Source organism: Phaethon aethereus, assembly GCF_964289735.1.
Source record: "Phaethon aethereus genome assembly, chromosome: 30".
Taxonomy (NCBI): domain Eukaryota; kingdom Metazoa; phylum Chordata; class Aves; order Phaethontiformes; family Phaethontidae; genus Phaethon; species Phaethon aethereus.
The window spans coordinates 1,204,500-1,226,873 of NC_138606.1; the positions used below are offsets into that span (position 1 = coordinate 1,204,500).

The 22,374-nt window shown below is 52.6% G+C and overlaps 1 pseudogene across 1 annotated transcript; it reads right to left on the reverse strand.

The window, feature by feature from the left end:
- Positions 1–1,188: 1,188 nt before the first annotated feature.
- LOC309414628 lies at positions 1,189–20,580 on the reverse strand (annotated as a pseudogene). Its single transcript has 26 exons — positions 20,557–20,580; positions 20,291–20,404; positions 14,136–17,158; positions 13,725–13,951; positions 13,260–13,341; positions 12,670–12,780; positions 12,238–12,410; positions 12,046–12,154; positions 11,858–11,972; positions 11,457–11,640; positions 10,905–11,107; positions 10,614–10,715; positions 10,143–10,358; positions 9,272–9,353; positions 7,352–7,432; positions 6,598–6,689; positions 5,941–6,165; positions 5,581–5,716; positions 5,055–5,101; positions 4,585–4,825; positions 4,156–4,351; positions 3,264–3,341; positions 2,796–3,020; positions 2,263–2,352; positions 1,840–2,000; positions 1,189–1,381 (listed from the first exon to the last, which is right to left on the reverse strand). The product of its transcript is annotated as an uncharacterized misc_RNA (transcript).
- Between the last annotated feature and the right edge of the window lie 1,794 nt (positions 20,581–22,374).

Below are 22,374 nucleotides of genomic sequence, written 5' to 3' on the forward strand. Positions count from 1 at the left end.
TCACGGTCGAGGGAGGTGGTCCCTCACCTCTGTGCTGGTGAGGCCACACCTTGAGGGCTGGGTCCAGTGCTGGGCTTCCCAGTACAAGTGAGACACGGCCACACTGGAGAGAGTCCAGGGAAGATGATGAAGCAACTGGAACACCAGGCTGCATGGCTGGTGCCATACTCAAGGTTTGGGCTTCCATGATCATGGATCTACCCTTGAGAAGCTGCGTCTGTTGCGAGCTGGTGGGATTCACCTGACCAAGTGGCCAGACTTGCATGAAGAGCCTTAAACTAGACTTAGGGAAGGGCCACAGAGCTGATGAAGTGACTGGAGCATCTCCCCAAGGGTGAAGGAGCTGAGATGGTCCCGCCTGGGGAAGACACTGGAGGGGCGGTCTCATCAATGTCTGTGAATACCTGCAGTGTATGGAGAGGACAGAGAGCCTCCTTCCCCAGGAAGGTGCAGGGAAGGAGCACACCACGTGGGTCAAAACCCTAGGGCCACTGGGGTATACTGGGAGCACAGGGGGCAGCTCTGGGCAGGGTGGCTGTGGTCTTTCCTGCCCCTGGCCATCCATGGAGGCCAGTGTGGGGAAGCTCAGGCCTCCAGCTCTTCCACCACTGCCTCTCCAAAGGCCCCTTGAGCCCCACGGTGGCCCCCCGGAAGGGATGGTCACACCTGTGACACCAGCTGGGTCTCCTCCACCACTGTTTTGGGAAAAACACAAAACCAAGACGAGTCCTTGAGCATTTAATGATGCAGGAAGGGAGAGGAAGGACAGGCAGAATGAAGGCCACCAACGACGGGCACGGGGATGCGCAGAAGCACCCCTTGGCCAACACAGGGTTGGTAGAGGGGCTCCAGCGCTTTGGGCTGCTGCGGGGGCAAGAGTTGGCCAAGTGAGGACAGGGGTAGCGGTCTTGGGGATGTGTCCACGGAGATGCTCTCCAGGTTCCTGCTATGGCTTGGCAGGCTTGGAGGGACGGGGATGCTTGGGGTCCTTGGGGGGCAGTGGTGGGTCCAGGTGAGAGCTGCTCACTCAGGTTCAGGCAGGGGGCAGGGGGACAGGATTCGGGGGGTTCGGAGGCTCGAGCTGCTCCAGGAGCCCACGTGCAGCTCATGTGTTGCCCCCAGAGCTGACATTAGGGGTAGATGTGCCCGTGGGAACAAGCCACCAGCAGGGTCATTGTGAGAAAGGGGCTAACAGCTGCCTTGGGCTGGTCTCTCCTGGCCATATGCAGGCATGTTGATGTGGCTGGTCTTGGCAGCCGTCCTCCAGAGGGAGAAAATGCTCTTGACCGGAATGTCTGGGTCCAGGGCATCCGTGAGGGTGTCCACAGAGGTGACAGGGACCTGGTTGTCTTCCAGGAAGAATTTAAAGGCATACTTCAGCCTGTGGGTGAGGTAGAGCAGGGCGGGCAAGCGGGTGGAGGTGGGATGGATGCCCCACCATCTCCAGCCTCCAGCCATGGCCAGCATTGGCTGCCAACAATAAGCACTGTCTTGGCCAAGGTTGCTGGTCAATGGTGGCTCTCAACGATGGCCAATGCCTCATGCTGGAGGCTGCCCTGGGGTATCACCAATGGCATCAGGAGCCAGTGAGGCAGCTGATAATTGGGCGTAAGACAAACCTCTTCCCATCAGGGGTGATGCTGCCTTGCGACAGCCCCCAAGATGAGCATCTCCAAAGACAGAGATCCACCAACATGCAACCAGATGAGGCCTTGAATAACCTGCCTGGGGCAGGACATGGACCCAAGACCTTCAGAGGTCTCTCCTCAACTAAACCCTCCCAGGAAGCTGCAACTTCTGCCACTGCTCTGGCTGTCCCAGGATACAACCTGGACTTACTCATATTCGGGCTCAAATCTGGACAGTGCCACCGTGATCATCTCGTGAAGCTCAATGAGGAAGAAGTCGAGGTTGGTGTTGAACAACACAGAGGACAGGGCTTTTGCCTCCCTTGCATCCAGCTGCCCTTGGAACTGCTTGGGTACCAGGCAGAAGGGATCCTGCAAAGAGCACCACAACCCTCTCATGTCCGTCCTTGAACCTCATATCAGGGCCACCAGAGAGCTTCCAGGACATAAGCCACTCTTGAAATCACCCAGGGGGGTGAATTATCATCAGAATGGGCCAGTGACCTTGATTTTACCCAGGGGAGGGATGCGACAGGGATGTCAAAAGTGCTGCCTGGCTGCAGCAATGTAGGTTTCCTTTCTCTTCCTGGGGTGGGGCAGATGTTATCTCCTCCCCCGACCTCATCTCCCTCACCTGGTTCATCTGTACCAACAGCATGGACCTGAAAGTTGCCAGGACCTGCCACAGCGACAGGATGTGCTTCAGCCACATGTTGGGGACCACCTGAAGAAGGGGAACAGGGAGGCACAGGCGTTCAGCTCCTTGGAAAGGCCGCGTCCACGCTCAACTCCAGCATGTCCTAGAGGACACACTGGGCCACCAACATCCCCAGATGGCTGTATCTCAACTGCCCAGTTCAAGCATCCAGGTGGGTGCAGGTACAAACCCTTGGCTCCCACATCACTGGCATCCCCCACAGAAGTGCCCCAGGCCATTGGCAATGACCAAGGTGTCCCCAAGGTGTTGGTGGACATGGCACAAAGACCTACCACTGCCCAGCCAAGCTTTTAAACCCATTCAGGTGCCCAGGACCTCTTTGCTGTGAGCAGGGCACACCCAAACCTTCATGGACACTAGAGCTGGGGACCCTGGAGCACATGAAGGTGGTCAGAGGCACAGCGGACATGAAGCCCTGCCCAGAGAGGCAAAGGTGGCCATCAAGGGGAGGACATGAGGGCACCATTTCCCACTGGCACATCCTGGAACTGCTTCGCGCCAGCATCCATCTTCAGCTCCTGCTGGACGTATTCGGGCAGTGGGCGCTCTGGGTCACCACTCGTCACAGCCAGGAACTCAGCAGCCACTTTCAAAGTGTCCAGGGCCTTGGAGAGGGCGTTGACCGAGCAGACCTCTTCCATGATGCACTTCTGCTGGTTGACGTTGAGCCACTCCTGGAAGCAAGAACAGCAAGGATATGACCTGGCGGGGGCTGGGACCACCACACCGTGATACCCTCCCAGACTGCTCGTCCCCCTGGCGAAAGAGAACTGGGTCCTGCCAGGTCTCCAACCCCCTACTCGAGTTGGCCTTGGGTCTTCCCGCACGTCTGCCCGGTCTCTGTGTCCCCATCATGTCATGGGACACGAGGGCATACCTCAGGGTTGGATGGAGAAGACTGGCAACCCATTTCCTACCTGGGGCAGCTGGTCCCTGACTTTCATCTTGGTGGCCAGGAGGGTCCTCATGCTGTTGAGGGCAATGGATGGAGCGGTCTGGAAAGGGTTTGGGGCAGATGGTTATGAACATGCCTGGTGTCACTTAATGGGGGCCAGCAGAGAAGCTCAGCTGGGCAGATGTGAGTCCACGGGATGTCCCCAAGGGTTCTGCAGGAGGTGGCTGAAGGTGTCCTGAGGCCACTGTGGGGTTGTGGAGATCAGGGTTGGTCCCTGATGGCTGGAGGAAGGCATCTCTGTGAAGAAGGATCTGTGGGAGCTCACAGCCCCACCTCCATCCCCAGCAAGGTGATGGAGAAAGCCCTCTTGGGAACCACTCCCAAGGACCAAAAGGGTCCTGGGAACAGCCAGTGTGGATGGATCTCCACCTTTAGGAGAGTACACGCACCCCAGCTGCTGCAGGACAGCCTGGTTCTAGTGTCCTCAAGTGCCCTTTTCCCACCAGCTCCAGCCTTCATTTTCACAGAATGGAAACCAAGAGTCCCAGCCAGAGATATCCTCCTCCGGGGGGTTCAGAGTCCCACGCTGGACCATACACAGCCCCGGAAGAGGCACCTTGAAGTTCTTTCAACAGCTACCAACTCCTCTCTTGTTCTCAAAGAAAGCAAGCCAGCTTCCTGTTCCTGAAAGACAGGAGTGTAGGTCCTCACAGTACCTTTCAGGCTACCATTTCATCACGACAGAAGTGGATTCTGGCCATGGCAGTCCTTCAAACCCAAGGAGCAGAGTCAGAGGCAAAGCAAACATCTGCCAGTGCCTTCAGTTGAGTCTGCTGACTCCAGAAAGGCTGGAAACAGACCCCTAACCCCACCGCTGACCTGGGACAACCCAACTTGGCTGGTGCTGAGCTCACCTGAGCCTTGATGATGGGCTTCCCACCGATGAAGCGATGAACCACTTGCCACTGCAGCATCTGGAAGTCAAAGTAGGTCATCTTGGTGCCATCTCCGTCTGTCACGTACTGCAAGTTGGCAAGCGCCATGGTCACCAGGTCGCTCTTGGTTACAGCCAGCACGGAGGAGGGCTTCACCTCTTCTGCGGAGATGGACCTGGGAGAGGAATGGTTGCCCTGGGTGCTTAGAGGGCCTCGTGCCTCGTCCCACTCTGCCATCAAGGACCCACTTTGCTGAACAGCAGTCTACCACAACCAACCTTGCAACGGCATCGCTTGGCCACCACAGCTCCCCTGCAAGCCCCACGCCAGCCCTGAAAACCTCTCACGGAGCCTTTACGGAGGGTGGAGGAGATGGACGAGCCCTAGGGTGAGCAGCTCAAGACCTACCGTTGTCTCTCCCTCGTGACCTGTGCGGCCATGTCAACAACACAGCTGTTTTGCAGCTGTATGAGGAATTGGTCACCAGGTGGCTGATGGATGGCTGGGTGGGGAGGAGGTGAAGTAGAGCAGTGTTGGTGTTGGTGTCATTTGGTGAGAGGTCTGGCAGGACGGTGATGCCTATAAAAGGGCAGAACAATCTTCTACCTGCTCTATGGATCCCAAAGGAAATTATCCCTTTTATTGCGGTCTTGGAAGCGTTTTTTTAATAAGATTTTGTATTTTGGGAGGGGTCTTTAATTTGGTTTTTGCAGGTGGAAAGCAAGCTAGCTCAGCCTTTTTGCTAGGAAGGGTAGTTGCAGGAAGAAGCTCAGCTTCGGAGCACCTCCAGAAGAAACGGCCAAGGAAGGAGGGATGTGTCACCCTGGGGATGACCACATACCTGAGCCGGATGGGTTCATTTTAATATTGCTCCAGACTTTCCGGATCGTCTCTACAGCTCTGCTGAAAGCCAAACGCTGGTTCTCTGTGGACACAGTGAGAGGAGAAAACGTCCCCGTCAAGGCCTCCGCCCGGGAGACACGTCAGGGCAAAGGGTATCTCCAACAGATACATCACTGCAAGTGTCACAGCAAACTGTGTTGTGTGTTGGCTCGCGCTGGGCTTCGAGCCTGCGTGAAGCCATGTGTGACATCAAGCAACCAGGCACCATGACTTAGGAGCTGAAAAGCCCATCTCGCCTATCTTGCTTGCTCACAGCACAAGAATCTTGCCACGCAGCAGGAGAAAGGATCTGCCCCAGATCTATCTCAATGCCTCAGACCTCCACCCTCCCCTAAATACTCCCCCAAAACTGCTCCTGCAGAGGCACGCCCAGCTTCGATGGGCTGCTCTTGCGTTGGCTCCACCACTCAAACTACGGCAGCAGCTTCCCAGGGGAGCATCTGGGTGCTGCGGGGGTGTCTAACGCCCACGTCCCAGGCATGGTGGAATTCCATATCGCACCTGAAAGTTCAGGCTGGTCCAGGAATTGCCGGACTGTGTAGTTTTCCCCTTTATGGCTGTTTTGGAAGAAGTGGATCAGGGCGTTCTGCAGACTGAAAATGTCGGGCAGATGTCGGACGTGTTGAATGTTCTCAAGCTGGAAGAGAAAATTCAGCATGATTCAAGGGGCAGGGGTCCGACCTGGCACTGCGGCGTATTCTGGAGGAGGATCTTGTCTTGCTTGGATGCGCCAAAGAAACATTGTGGGGAAAAAATTATCCCAGTGCCCCACAGACACAAAGCAGGCTGAAGCTACTGCGTGTGCTTTGGTGGAGAGGAGATAGTCTCACAGCCAACCTATGACAGCAGCTCCAGCAGAACGGGGTATGTGCCTTCTCCATCGTCCTGCTGCAGGAAATGCATCTGGGTCTGGATGGTCACCTTCTGTTCAAATGTCCACATGCAGGGCTGGTTGATCAACCCCTGCCTCGGCAGGTCTTGGAAAGGTGGTGTCTGGCCATAAGCTATTTTCAGGAGGAGGCTGGAGCCGTGGGGACTTTCATTCATCTTCTGCTCCTTGACAGCATTCAGGCTCTGCTCCAATTCCTGCAAGAACCCAAGGGTCCTTAGGAGCCACCCCTCGTTACCCAAGTAGCCTGAGGGGATTCGCAGGGTCTTAGGGCAAAGAAAAACAATGTGGGCTCTGGAGAAGTAGAGGGCATGGTGAGAACTTGCCACCAAAGGGACAAGAACGGAACTGCCCAGGGAGAAACCCACAGGCGATTTTCTCCGAGAAACCCAACCGGTTTCCAAGGAGGCTCTGAATCAGCATAGAAAAAGCATCCAAGAAGCCAGCCCTCTGCTGGAAAAGAGAAGGAGACCACACCAGGACGAGGTCCCAGTTCAAAAAAAAGGGGGGACAAATCTCTTTTCTTCACATCTGAGCTCAGCAGATGTGTCTGGACACGGACACGACCACCAGCGAAGCAGTGCTTTGGGTACGTGATACTTGTGAGCAGCAGCTGGGCACAGGCGTACCTGGAAGAAGGGCTGAGCCAGCTCTTTGAAGGAGGTTTCCCATTCTTCCCAGTCCTTTTTCTCATGCAGGATGCTCAAGGCTACGCTCTCATCTGTAGAAGACACTGAGGAATACATGAGCTTTTGCCCTGTAGACCTTGCGGTCTGCCCAGAGCTTTGTTGCGTTTCTTGACAGCGAGGACTAAGATGATGTAGAAATAAGAGGAACCAAGAGCAGAAGGGGTGACACGGATGCCTACTTGGAGCAAACTATCTCCCAATCTGCTCATGCCCTCAAGCTGGTCCAGCCTGAGAGCTTTGAATGAGCTCATGGCCCTCATGGTCCTCCCTGTCTTCTCACCGGTTTCCCGGGATGGAGACTGTCCCAGGAAGGACAGACCAATGACAGCAGTCCCGGTTAAAACCCAACCACCATCTCCTAGAGATTCCCAGCATCTCTCTACCTGCTGCGTTGTCGTTGCTCAGGTGCTGGAAAAACAGATGGACAGTCAAAACGGCATCCTCCTTGTTCCTGCCAGGCATGCCACGTCTTTCCAAAGGTGGCCCCAGAAGAACTCTTCCACATCCTCCGGTTCCTCTTTCATCAGGTCTAGAATTGCCTGGAAGACAGGGCAGGTTCCTCCGTTAGGGTCTCAAGAAGGTCTCCTCCCAAGCTAGGCTGAATGCTCCTCATGGCATGGTGGTCGCTCACCTGTTTGTCAGCGTAGATCCCCAGCAGGAGGGAAGAATGGAGCAGAGCTCTCGCAAGACCAACGCAGGCACCTCTCCAGCTCGTTTTTCCGTGAGAGAGGGCTCTCCAGGATGTACCCTTTCTCCGTTTGATCCTTGGTGCTGCCTTCAGAAAGAGCAATTACCCACTACGTCTCTTGCTAGGTTCCACGATGGGACCACGGGACCCAGAAACCTTTTCTTTGGCCAGCGATGGCATTTTCCCCATGCCCGTGGCTCTGCAGGAGGGTTAGGTGGACGTGTGAAGCCCTCTCGGGCTGTGGACCCAGGAGGATTGACCTACACTTCCTTCTGCATGAAGCCTGTCTCAGGTTTGTGGCCAGTTCCCCCAATGGAGGCCCCACACTTGCATTTCTTCACTTCCATGGGAAGCCCACACTGCATGTGGACACGGGAGGGCAGAGTGAGAGAGAAGCTTGGAAGCCCAGCCGGGCGCTGACGGCATCTAGCGAAAGCTGAAGGCAGCCAGGAGGCTTCCACGTCCTCCAGCTGGCTTTCTCCATGGGGTCATTGCAACAGCTAACGAGAGGCAGGAGATGCGTGCTGCTGAGCAAACATCTCCAGACCACCCAGGTTCTTCCTATGGCCAGCAGGACACGTCTAGGCATCACTTTGGGGATGAGACTAACCAGGACTTGGAAGCACTCTTCATTCCACTGCTCCCATGGGGAGACACAAAGCCCAGCTCCACTTAGCCCAGTGCCTTGCTGGGACACGAACCCAGCTGGCTTCGGAGCCTTCCAGCTGCTCTTGCAGCTAAAGAACCACTTGACACGGAGATGACATTGCAGTCCATGTTAGGAGGGAAGCAGGGCAGCAGGAGGAGCATCTATGGTGGACACCCAGTAGAAAGAGTTGGGTCAAGAGGCCAAGACGTGTTTCAAGATGGTGCAAAGGGCATGGGCACATCTGGGAGCAGCAAGAAGACCTGAGAAGCTCATCCCAAGCTTGGCCTTTTCCCATGGAGGTGGCAGAGACGCAATGAAAAGTGCAAGAAGACAGAGCTGCAAAGACCACCAGCCAGAAGGAGACACTTACATTGGTGACAATCCAGTAGGAGCCACACTGACAAGCTGTCGTGGTTTAGCCCCAGCCGGCAACTAAGCACCACGCAGCCGCTCACTCACTCCCCCTCCCACAGTGGGACGGGGGAGAGAATTAGAAAAAAAAACCCTTGTGGGTTGAGATAAACACGGTTTAATAGGACAGAAAGAAAGAAGGAAACAACAATGATAATACCAACAAAGGAATGTACAAGAACAAGTGATGCCCAATACAGCAATTGCTCACCACTCAGCGATCGACAGCCCGTCCCCGAGCAGCGATTTCTGCCCCCCGGCCAACTCCAGTTTATGTACTGGGCATGACGTCGGATGGTAGGGAATATCTCTTTGGCCAGTCTGGGTCAGCTGTCCCGGCTGTGTCCCCTCCCAGCTCCCCGTGCACCCCCAGCCTCCTCGCTGGCCGGCCAGCACAAGAAGCTGGACTGTCCTTGACGGCTCAGCAACAACCCAAAACATCAGCACATTATCAACAGTTTCTCATCCCAAATCCAAAACACAGTGTCACACTGGCTTCTGTGAAGAAAACCAGCTCTATCCTGGATGAAACCAGGACACAAGCTAAGTGTGAAAGAGGATACGGTTAGTTAGTCATCTCCCACAACAACCTCCACGATGGCAACATGGCCAGAAGCTCACCAAGAGAGTGATAGGCCTGGCTCCCACCTCCTGGCATCCAGCGCCATGACGTGCCTCTCACAGAGCTTGTCAAAAAGGGACCCAAAGTTGCTCCACTCAGGTGGAGATTGTGAAGGACTCAACAGAAGGACAGAGATGGTCTTCGGGAATCTTTAATCCCTTCCCTCGGCCCCCCGGACAATTTCAGTCAGTTGCTGGTGGGTCCCCTCTATGCACAGGAGCAGCGAGATTCCCCCAGTACTTACTCCAAATTTTATCCGTCGCACCAATTTTCCAGTTCTTCTCATCAAAAAGCAGGTCACCAGGCATGGTGGGAAGGTAGGACCCCTTGGAAAGGAAATGCGACAGAAAGTGAGGCGTGGGGTAATCATCTTCCTAGCTTGCTTCCCACCTGTCTGAGGAACAGTTCTGGTTCTAAAGCAAGCGGTGGGGAGGAAGGGTCCTCCTGCATGGCCACTGTCATCAGAGAGAAACTTCTAGTGAGGGAATAGGGACCGAGCAAGGGAGCAAGATACATCAGACAGGGAGACGTGGGCCTGGAGTGACCAGACATGAGCAAAGTCCCCAAGTGCCCCAACCATTTATGACTTTTGATTCTGGAACTGAATACACCATGGGCCAAACAAGGCCTTGATGGGAAGGGAGAGGATCCAGAGGTGGCTGTTGACTTCACTTCCAAGAAAAGCAGCACTATGTCCAGGATACTTCCTGCAGTCCTCAAATAACAGGAACAACTCATGCATGGACAGACCCAAGGGGAAGCCCAGTTCAGGAAGGAACGTCTCCACTATCATCTGTGGTGGAAGACCTTTGGCAGAAGAAGGATGCTCAGGCTGGGCTTCACACCACCTAATCTCTGCCCAAGAAGCTCTGCCAGGCCCCCAGCTCCCCTTGAGTCAGTAGAGATGGGCATCTCCCGTAGACCATACATCTCATCCATATTTGAAGTAGCCCATGATGGACGGTTGTAGCTACTCCTCAGCCCAAGGAACAAGAAGGAAGAGGAACAACGATCTACAAAGCAACAAGCTGACCAAAACACAGCCTGTCTGCCAGGACACGCTGTGCCTGGACAGTGGGGTGGAGAGAGCTGTGCACCTTGGCCTTGTGCCTCACCTTCACCATGTCAGGCTTGAAGCAGATGTTATTGAGGAGGTGAGTGATGCGGCTTGGGAACAAGGCCAGAGGGAGCGCAGTGTGGAAGACCACCTCCAGCAGGCCTGAGTCTTCACCGTCACCCAAAGCATCCATGATTTTCTTCAGTTTGTCTTCCAGCAGCTCATCTGGGATGGATGGCAACCGGAGGATGTTCTCCATTTGCCTCATGGCAGACTACAAAAGTCAAACAAAACAAACACAAGCGAAAGCAACCAGCATGGCACCTCCCCGAGAGGGGTCTCCTGGCTTCACCGCTGAGGTTCAGCGTCCATGCAACGTCCCGTTTGTGTCCCCTGGCAGCAGGGAGCTGCCACAGCTCTCCATCAGCGCCGATGGAAACCGGCCTGTTGCCAGGAGGGTCCGGACCAACCAACGGTTCCAGACCAACAACAATGGAGACCTCCTGTTACAGACGTGACGGATACTCACTGTCAAGCTCTGGTTTTCTGTGGAATCTTTGCTTTTTAGCTGGTTTTGTGCTGTATCCAGCACTGAAAACATCAGTGTTGTATTTGACCAGGCGCTTCTATCCTGAAAAACACAGATGCACGTTGTTATCCTAAGCAGCACGTGGAAGGGCAGAAAGAGGAGGTTGACTGCACCTACAAGGGCCTGTCACTCTCCTCAAGTGGAAGGGAGCCCCATGAATCAATTGTATTGGGCTTGAGCTTGGCGAATCCCACCCCTCTCAGCTCTGCTTCAGCACAAGGAACAACCCACCTGCGAAATTTCTACGCCTTGGGGTAAAATCCACTTCTCCACCTGGAGGATCTTCCACATAGAGGTGAGCCCGTAGAAGTCACAGAGACTTCTGATGAGGAACACCTGAGGCCACGGAGTGGGAGCTTTTACAACCAGCTTCTTCATTGCGTTCACCAGATCTTGCTCTTTCTCATTTGCCTCAGCAGCAGGCGTGTTGGGATCTGCAGCTGGAAAGGAGATTTCTCGTTATGCCCAGTCCCCAGTGGTGGCATGTCAGACGTGTCCTTCACCAGTGCAGCCCTTACAGCCGTTTAGGTTGCAGTAGGATCTTCTCCCCGCAGGTTGAAACACGGCTTCAAGCCAAGGGTCCCTTAATACGTAGGGAAATACTTGGAGAACACAGTGAGTCTGGGGACTGAAGACCTGGAAAGTTTGTCCAAAACAACTTCCATTTTCATAAAAACAGTAACATTCCAGCAAAAAATTCCAAGGCTAGCCTTTTTTTGGCCTGTTGTAGACCTGCTTAGGGGTAGGCGCAGTTCTCATGCTCCACTAAGCAAAAGGACTCACCGGAAAGTATCCACCGGCCGAGCACGGCAGTGATGTGGCTGATGGAGAGCCGGAGCTGGGCGATGAATTGGAGGGTGTTAATTCTTGAGACGTCAGGCGAGCAGCAGGCAGACAGGTCTGCGCTGGAGAGGCAGTTTTCAGCAAGTGGGCTGACGTCTTCTTCAGAAGAGGGATACATAAAATCCTGCTCGAGAGACAGAGACAACTTTTAAGAGTCCGAAGGTGGGTTATAACCGAGCAGCTCCTCCTCCTTCCTTGTGCCTTCTCCTCATCTTTCAGGTGAGCTCCTCCGTAAAAAGATGGGGGGAGGTAATTAATGTGATTAATAGGTTTTAGCTGGAGTGGTGGCTCCAAGTTAGGGTGTTCGTTGGGATTCCCAGTGCATCCCAAAGGGCACTCACCTCCAGACAGTGCACCACCATGAAGTAGAAATGATCCATGTTGTTTTGGTTGGATGTTATCTTTTCCTCCATCTGGGACAGGTATTCTTCCAAGTGAACCTTGACATTGTTGAACCTAGGGCAGAAAAGGACACAGAGCCTCAGCATCCACGTAGCCAAGAGGTTCAGCAATGAGATTTGGGAGCAACCTCAGAGCTGAACCACATTGCAGCAGCAGCTTCAGAAGGGAGGACTGGATGGTAGGACTGGTGTCCACGCTCTCTTCGAAGGGCGAAAACTCACTTTTTGGCTTGTACACTAGGAAGGAAGGATGACATCCGTTATTTGACTTCCAAAAGCATGACGTCAGACCCAGGTACAGTGGAATCAAGCTCTTTTACCCCTTTTCCCTGCCTGATGCTCGGGGTTGGGTTTGCAAGCCACAAACTGTATGAGTCGCTGAATGATTTCAGCAGACGGTGGCTCTATGTCTCCCAAAAAGTACATGGTGATGAACTCAACGAAGAAGGAATTGCATTTCCTCCTGAACTTGTTGTGACAGGCCACAGCTTCCCTGGTGGGAAGAAGAAAACCCAGACTCGGGGTCAACCTCCAACCAAGGAAAGAAACAACGTCCCTCTCTCTGCAGAGCACAGGACCCAAATCAGGGAGAAGAGATGGCCGTTACTGGAGGCACCAGCGTCTTCTACCCCAATGTTTGACATAAAGCAGAAGACACTGGAGACAAGGTTTTGCCAACACCGGGCTACTTCGTGGCCTCCGAAGCCATGGGTGTGTAATCTACCGGGAATTCCTCCTTGCAGACCTTTCACTGCTTGTTCGCCCACTCCAGGATGCAGCGAGTGCAGAAGATGCGACTGCAGGGCAGCTCTGCCGGGTCAGTGATCTCCCGCAGGCAGCTCTTGCATTCCTACACACCCTTCCTGAGGGACACCACCAAAAGAAGAGGCAGCTTAGCGCTGCTGCCAGATTTGAGGAGAGGCAGGAGCCAACCTGCAACCGACGTACACCCTGGGGTGGGGATGAAGCTGGATTCTGCCTCGCCTCACTGCTGAGAACCAGGGTGACCCAGCACCGTTTCAAGAACCAGCAGCTTCCAAGCTGTCTGAGGACCATCCCATCTCGGAGAGGCAACGGTCCGTGGTGAGGATGGCTGGGGGAAGGGGATGGAGAACTTGAGTGCTCAGAGGAGCTGGTTCCTTTGCCACCACACCTAAGAGAACTTCCTCCAGAGATGATTCCTCACTTCCAAGACAGGCTCTTACCCCTTGGCTTCATTAGTGTGGCCTCCCTTTGGCCCAAAGAGGTTTGCCCTTAGTGCTGATGTATTTCCCCCACCCTTTACAAACATTGCATTGATGGAGAAGGACCCCGAAGTCAACTCTTTTCCTCTCAGACTTACACCAGATACACAACAGCAGCATTCTCATTGCATTTCTTGAGCACTTTTGTCACCAAATCAAAAGTCTTCTCAGGCTCAGATCCTGGGGTGGCATAGAGGCGCCGCAAAAGACGAACACATGGTGCGAGTTCAGCAGCAACATCTCTCTGGTGTGTGGAGGACAAACATTACGGGATGTCAGTGCTGCAGGGACACAGGGTTAGACAGCAGAATTAAGCAGATCCAGGGGTGTTTCTGCATGGACCTCTGAGGGTAAGCGACCTGGATCAATCCTTTAAATTCTCAAGGAAGCCTTGTTGATTCCAATTCCTCATTTGGGATTCTGAATCCAAGCAGTGTTTGTCTCCTGGCTGGTGTTTCCAGCCTTTTCCCATTCCTAAGCTCTCCCTACAGCTGGGACCAGAGGTCTCCTGGAACAGAAGAGCCCACCCCAGCTTCACGGCCACGAGCTGCCCCAAGAAACACCTAAATTCCAGAGGAAGATGAACTGCTTCACCACAAGCCTCAGGAGTTTCTCCTCTATTTGTGTCTCATTGTGCAGCAGGTGGTCAATCAACATGTAGACAATGTTGGTGCAGGTCCAGTGATGTCCGTAAAACACCCCCCACCAAAGAATGCCATTTAGGTTGGACCACAGACCTCCCTTCCCACTGGTATTTCTGTGACCCATCCCAGGTAGCGTGTGGTCATCACTTAAAGACACAAGAACTTCTGAGATAGCATTACAGGGAGAAAGGGACGGCATGGTCCTGTCTACGCTGCTTGTTTCAGTGCACCTTGGGCCAAACTGCAACAGCCAGCCCATTTCTGGGTGTTGTCTCCGCCCCACTCCAGAAAGCATTTTGGCACCGTCAAGCATGCAAGGAAAAATGCCACCAGAACTCTGCAATTTCATCACGGTGAAACATCCGCCACTTTTTTTTTACCATGTTTGTGACAATGCGGAAGGACCAGGATGGAGTGGACAGCTGGAGGACTTGTGGGACAACGGGCCTGCCTATTTCCATGCAAATTTTCTCCCTGTTCACAGAGCGGCAAACCTGGGAATAATCCTGGTCCTGTGGGAAACTGCAGCCAAATACAATATCACAGTTGCTGATGTCGATAAGCCGCATCATCTGGATGATCTGAAAGGCAGCGTTGTTGGTCGTCAACAGCAGCAGGTAACGAGACATGAATGCCGCTTGCTGCTTGTCCATGTTTTCCTCCAGCAGACAGATGCAGCTGGTTTCCATTCCATAGGTAAGATGCACCTCACTGGTGCAGTTACGGCAGCTTTCCAGAGGACAGATATCACTGGAGCCTCCAACGTTTCTCTGAATGGCTTTTACGAGGAGCTCCTCTTGAGAACCGTGCTTCATGTCCTGCGTGTAGGACACAATCATTTTGATTAAGCTGTAGAAATCATGAAGCCCAAAGAACTCTGTTTTCTGTGTTTTCAGCACATTGCAGTAGAAGTTTGCCAGAATGGGGAACAAATGCTCGATTCTTTCAAGGTGAGGTTGGTCAGCGCAGATGCCTTTGGCGGTCTTCACCAGCACTTCCTCGCTAGGTTCAGTCCGAACGACAAGGAGGCCCCTGTTCATTTTGGCAGGGTCCAAGGCCCGGTTGGTGATGCCCACAAAGCCAACCTTCTAAGACTCTGGATTCTCGTCATCAACACATCCATCTTCCAGAAGAGGATGCAGCGTCTTCAGTGGCATATCGGGTGAGTCTTCTGCAAGGCCGATCTCATCCAGCAGGACCACGGACGCAAATTCATTTCAGGTTCTTCCTCTTCTGAAACTGAGCGCATTGTCGGAAAGTGGAGATGATGCCTTCTGGTTTTGAGTGGGGACTGCACTGGAAGGAGAGCAGCTGGACCTCTTTGCATCCTTTGAAGAACGGGCTTCCAGACAACGTGCCTTTCATGGCATTCACAGCAATGGTGTTGGATAAGGATTTAGAGCTTCCCAGCTTCCCAACCAGAAAGAGCGGCACCCGGAGGTCCATGCAGACAACCATCATGAAGATGTTGTCCCTTAGAGCGTTGTTGCAGTCTGTTGCCTTGCCAATGGAGAGGTTATCAAGAAAAACCTCCTGCCACAACTCAATCTCTTGCTGCAGCCAGCACGCGGGGACCAAAAAGCATTTTGCAACCTCTTCCAGGAACTCCTGGCAGCTCTCCAGGGACACATAATAGCAGACCCCTACCGAAAGGACTAAAGCCCTTCGCACACCATTTAAGGTTGGCTCCTCTTCCTCACACTGCCTCTTCTTATCAATCTGGTGGAAAAGCAGGTCTCTCAACTCATAAAACCAGAGCACTATTTTCATGCAGCGGTCTGTATCCCGGAGGCTGACAACTCTACATTCGCCCTTCCTCTATCTCAGAGGAATTTCTGGGAGGCTGAAATGACACTGGTGAAGACATCCAGTTTTCCCTCGGCAATCTCGGCCTCCACGGTGGACTTCACAATCTCTCTGATGTACAGGCTTTGTGTCTTCTCATTCAGCTCCCCAAAATCCCAGACCAGAGGCAATAAACTGGGAGGGAGGAGCTGCACCCGGTACACCAGCTGCCGCAAAGGAATGTAACCCAGCTTCTGCGGGGTGTCTTCGCTCCGGACTTGGTATCCCAAGACAGCTTTCTCCAGTTTCTCGATGGCGTCCTTGGTGTGTCTTTTGTAAGGGTTGCAAGCGGCCACCACTTTTAAGCGGTCAGTGGAAATCCGCTTTCCGTTGACACTGTGGTCACACAGCACCTCCTTGATGGCAAAGATGGCCTCTGAGGTGTTGGCTTCATCGAAGAACAGCACCGTGTCTATGTTGTGCTCTTCTTCATTGGCATGTGCCAGCTCCATGGCTTGCCTGACCTTCTCCTGGATGGTCTTGGACGTGGTGCCACCGTGAACATGCACCACCATCATATTCTGAAGTTTCCTGCCTGCCCTTTGTAAATTGCACATGAACTGCACCAGCTTCATCTTCCCGCAGCCGGTTTCACCCATGATGATCCCAGGGATCCCACACTGGAACCGCAGGTGAATAGCCAACATCTTCATGGTGTTGTCCAGAGTCAGCTGGTACAAAGCATCTGGATCTTCCTGGCATTTCACACCGAAGACTCTGCAGAGGGCCTCCAACTGCTTGGTTCTGGATAAGGTTTCAAATTTTGTATTGAAAGGAACATTTTGGAGTGCCAAGGTCGTGTATAAATCCCTGCTCATAACGGCCGTCTCCAGAACAGCTTGGGAATAAGCATAAATCGCGTCGAAGTTCCGGTTGATATGAAAACCCAAAAACTACATGGAATCGTCCTCAGCGTGGAAGACTATATAAGAGTGTGACTCCTGCTCCCACTTGTGTCTCAGCTGGTACTGTCTCAAAACACTGTCCAGCTCCTTCCACTCTTTGCTCGGCACGCTTTCATCAGACACATTGAGAGAAGGCATGGCAAAGTCCTTGGACATGGCGATCATGAACTTGATGACGAATGTTTTGAAGCCACGGAACTGGTCTCCAACCACCGGACTGCAGAAGACTGATCTCTCACACTTTCTTAGCTGGAAGTGCTTTCTTAGCAAGAAGTGCGTGAAGTTGCTGAGCTCGGTCCAGGAGGGGTTGCTTCTCCCACAGAACTCCATCAAGCCCTCCAGGCATTCTTTCTCTGTCCCTTCGATCCTTCCAGGGATGAAAGTAAAATGGTCAAGGTTTTCCTTCCGTTTATATTTGCTGAGGTATTGGTAGGACTATTGGAAAACTTCGCTATTCAGCTTGTCCTGGTCAAACTGTTCCACACTCAGTTCTGCAGGAGGGACAGAGCCGGGATCTCCCAGCAAGTCGAGCACCCGCAGCAGCGATACACACTCCACGGTAGGAAAAAGATCCAGAAATTTTTCTTCTATTTCAATGGACATCTAAAAGCAAGAGGACACAAATCATCATGAGGATCATTCCCCATCCCTCCCACATTTGCAAATTTACGTCACCAAAAACCCCTTTTTTTTAATTACCCCATGGTCACAAATGGTTCTGCAAGCTGGGAAAAAATTCAGAAATACCAAGATTTCCGCAATCATTCACGTGTATTGAAATCCCCAGAACCGTTAAGGTTTGTCTTGGCAGCGTCCTGTCTTGAGTTATGTGATCGTGTTATCTTCTCCTACGCTTTCTCCTGTTCCACTAAATCTTTTTGGAGATGGAGGGACCTGAACTCAGCCAATACTCAAGGTATGGTGAAGAACCGCAGTTGGTTGATCAACCAGTAGTGAATCTGGGGTGCATTTCACACCTTCAGTAACTGTAAAGCACAGCTCAGCTGCAAATTGGCTTTGAAAACGTGTGTGAGGTTCAACTTACAGCAAAATCGTGATAAAAACCCCTCCCTTTTTCCTCCAAAACTCAGTGCAGGGCCTGATAGTTCACTTAGTTCTCTGATACTTATGCCTGATAGTTCTCTGGCAGAAGGCACCAGGAGAGACTCGGGGTCAACCTCTAGGGTTTTGGAGTCGAGGATATAGGGGATCTGAGTCCCGCTACACTCCAACTGAAAAGGAGATATTGGCAGCACATGAAGGAGTTCGAGCTGCCTCAGAAGTGGTTGGTACTGAAGCACAGCTCCTCCTGGCACCCCGACTGCCGGTGCTGGGCTGGATGTTCAAAGGGAGGGTCCCCTCTACGCATCATGCAACTGATGCTACGTGGAGTAAGTGGGTCGCGCTTATTATACAGCGGGCTCGAATAGGAAACCTTAATCGCCCGGGAATCTTGGAAGTGATCATGGACTGGCCAGAAGGCAAAGATTTTGGAATATCACCGGAAGAGGAGGTGGCGCGTGCTGAAGAGGCTCCACCATATAATGAACTGCCAGAGAACGAAAGGCAATATGCCCTGTTTACTGATGGGTCCTGTCGTCTTGTAGGCAAACATCGAAGGTGGAAAGCTGCTGTATGGAGCCCTATACGACGAGTCGCAGAAGCTGCTGAAGGACAAGGTGAATCAAGTCAGTTTGCAGAGGTGAAAGCCATCCAGCTGGCTTTAGATATTGCTGAATGAGAAAAATGGCCAATACGCTATCGCTATACTGGCTCATGGATGGTGGCAAATGCTCTATGGGGATGGCTACAGCAATGGAAGCAGAGCAACTGGCAATGCAGAGGCAAGCCCATCTGGGCTGCTGAATTGTGGCAAGATATTGCTGCCCAACTAGAGAATCTGGTCATAAAAGTAGGCCATGTAGATGCTCATGTACCCAAGAGTCGGGCCACCGAAGAACATCAAAGCAACCATCAGGTGGATCCGGCTGCTAAGATTGAAGTGGCTCAGGTGGATCTGGACTGGCAACATAAGGGTGAATTATTTATAGCTCGGTGGGCCCATGACACCTCAGGCCATCAGGGAAGAAACGCAACATACAGATGGGCTCGGGATCAAGGGGTGGACTTGACCATGGATGCTATTGCACAGGTTATCCATGAATGTGAGACGTGTGCTGCGATCAAACAAGCCAAGCGGTTAAAGCCCCTCTGGTATGAAGGACGATGGTTGAAATATAAATATGGGGAGGCCTGGCACATTGACTACATCACTCTTCCACAAACTCGCCAAGGCAAGCGCTATGTGCTTACCATGGTGGAAGCATCCACCGGATGGCTGGAAACATACCCTGTGCCCCATGCCACCGCCCGGAACACTATCCTGGGCCTTGAAAAGCAAGTCTTATGGCGACATGGCACCCCCGAAAGAATTGAGTCAGACAATGGGACTCATTTCCGAAACAACCTCATAGACACCTGGGCCAAAGTGCACGGCATTGAGTGGGTGTATCACATCCCCTATCATGCACCAGCTTCCGGAAAAATTGAATGATACAACGGACTGTTAAAGACTACACTGAGAGCAATGGGTGATGGGACATTCAAACATTGGGATAAACATTTAGCCAAAGCCACCTGGTCAGTCAACACTAGGGGATCTACTAATAGAGCCGGCCCTGCCCAATCAAAACTTCTACGTACTGTAGAAGGGGATAAAGTCCCTGTGGTGCATGTGAGAAATATGCTGAGGAAGACAGTCTGGGTTACTCCTGCCTCAGGCAGAGGCAAACCCGTTCGTGGGATTGCCTTTGCCCAGGGACCTGGGTGCACTTGGTGGGTAATGCGGAAGGATGGGGAAGTCCGATGTGTACCTCAAGGAGATTTGATTTGGGGTGAAAATAGTCAATGATTTGAATTGTATTAAGTTAATTGTTACACAATACAGAATGACATTACTACTATGGTTGCTATCTACCATATCAATGGTATTACAGTAAGAATCACCCAGACTGATGACGAATGAGCTTCACTGAAACCAAGCAACGTGCAGCAGTGATGGAACCAGAACTGGCTTCAGCAGCTTGCGCCCAACAATTCCCTCAAGATCGACATCTTCGACATCTAGATCATGGACATGGACCGTGCCAGATAACAATCCAACACCACATACCATCTCCCCTGCCCTGAGAGACTGCCATGATGGATGAAGTCCAGAGTCATGGACTGAATGAACTCCACAGACATTTTCAAGTGATGGCCCATGGACTAAGAAAGTGATATCTGTGTGTATATATTACCTGGTCTTCCCGCCTAGCACACTTACAAACCAAGAGCTTCTCCCAAGAAAAGCGCTCAGGGGACACTCATGGACAGCAGAAATGAGATCACAGATCATGGGAGTGTTGAGCAGGTTTGCAAGAATGGGTCCAGTGCTCTCATCGAACATGTTGATGCTTCCCAGCCTCTTTGCCTCTGAACATACTTTTTCCATGAGAATGGAAAGCACTTTCCCAGCAGACGGTTTCCTCGTCTTGAGGAACATGGGCGTCATGGATTTTAGCACAGATTCCTGGAAGGATGAGAAATTTCTCCACTTTAGGGGCTTTGTGGACTCGCAGCTGTTTCAGAAAGACCTTTCCCCGCTTTCTTAACCCGGCACAGATCCGTAAAAGAGTTGGTGAAGTGGGACACAGAGGCCTCCGGCAGCCCCAGGAGGGGTGGCAGCTCTCCTACCTCGCTTTTGTCAAGGGCTCTGATCCACTGGATGATGCGATTCGTAAAGCAGCTCTCCAGCTCCTCATCGTAGTGCTTCTCCACCCAGAAGTCCACGAGGTATTTGTCATCAACCTATAGCAAGGAAATGCTGAAGAGGCAGCTCCTTCCTGGGTCCTTACCAGCATGCTCTAGTTCCACCCCCAAAACGGCGACCGAGGCAAAACCGAGTGTGAAAAAGACCAGGAGCATCATCCCCCACCAGCTGGAAGGTCTCCACAACTCACCTTCTTCAGCCACTTGTCAAACATGTTGTGGATCAAGCCCCACCACTCCTTGGTCTACCCTGCACACCGAAAGCAGCTGCTGGCACCTCTCCGGAGGAAGAGCCAAACCCCTCAGCTGGACCTTGAGGAACACCGGATCCACCAAGGGTTGTAGCTCACGTTGGTCTCTGGGTCTCGTCACCCACCTCACTGTTCTTCAGGAAGGATTTCTTGTCCGTGGGTGTCCTGTGAAAGCAACTCTCGAGCCACGGCGTGGTCAAAGATGAAAACTCTTGAAACCTTTCTGCTAAAGCAAACTGCTGTAATTCCTTGAGAAATTAAAGAACAGAAGAGTGAGACAGAAGTTCTGGGCTCTCCTCGGCTACAAACAGGAGGCTTAAGCCCTGGTGACAGGAGCCATGGGCCTTGTTCTCACCTGGTTCGCTGGTAGCAAATCCACTTTGCCGACAAACATCCCGAGTATCTGCAGCATTGTCATCATGGAGCTGAACGACCCCGGTTCCAAGAGCTCCAACAACAAACACTTCACCAAGACATACACCAGGTTCAGACACTGCAAGACCTCGTGCTCACTCGTGGGCTTCAGCAGTTGCTCTGAAGACCCCAACGGGCACAGGAAAGGACCGAACGCTTCTTGTGGTTGCTTTCACAGTTGCTACCAGACCACAGCCACCGTCTGCAGCTGGGAGGCACAGGCAGGTTCATAGGACATGACCCTTGTAGGACTCCACGCTCTCCAGCCACGGTGAGGTTAAAGACATCAAAAATATAATGGGCAAACCACAGCAGTCACCCTCTTTCTGCTCAACCAGGGTGCCATCCATCCATCCATCCCTCCCTTCCCAGACCCTTTACGGAGGTGCTGCAGCACCTCTCCTCTCAAGAAGCCCCCACTCACAAGTCCTTGAACCAAGAGTCCATCCCGGTGGCGATGATTTCCAAAGCCACGTTCCAATCTTCTTCCTGAAGAGAGGACAGAAAGACATTGAGGACAAACGTGAGAAGGCTTCTGCTCCCACAGCCGAGGAGCTTCCATGCACAAACACCACACCGTGAAGTTTTCTGGCAAGACTAAAGGGATTTCCCTGCTTCTGGTCCCAGGATTCTGCTCTAACCCCAGGTTTCTACAATTAACTTCTTCAGTCCTGCTGAATATCTCTGTAGGGAACAAGGATACATTCTGGCCCACGTTTAAACAGTCCCACCACTCCCTGCAGGTCTTCCGCCAGCCACTTGTCCTTACAGGCACTTGGGACGAGGCTCTGCTGATGTCCAGAATGCGCCCACACAAGGTGTCCAAGAGGAGCTGGATCGGAAGCTGAATGTCAGGCAAGAAGTCACTGCTGAAGTTCCTCATGGCCACCATGTCCACCACCTTCTTTGCCAGTGGAGCACATCTTCTGATCAAGATCTTGTGAGTGTCTAGCATCTTCAGAACTTTCCTAGGAGAGCAGGTCAAGAACATCAGATGGACTTTGGAGGACCAGGAGGCACGTTGGTGGCGTTTGAGATGGCACCATGACTGCTAAGACACAGCGGTGACCTACAGCCAAGGGGGCTGGAGGCTGGAAGGAGGAGTTGGAGTTTGACAGTGAGTGATTTTAGATGGCAAAGCAGGAATTTTTGGAAATTCACCCACTTTAAGGTCATTAGGACAAAACTCAGGGTTCAAGTTGACCTTGACAGGCTGGAGGAGTGAGCCCATGCCAGCCTCGTGAAGTTCAACAAGGCCAAGTGCGAGGTCCTGCACCTGGGTTGGGGCAACAGTTTTAAACTGAAGGAGGGTGGACTTACGGAAGAAGCATTGTACAGTGAGGG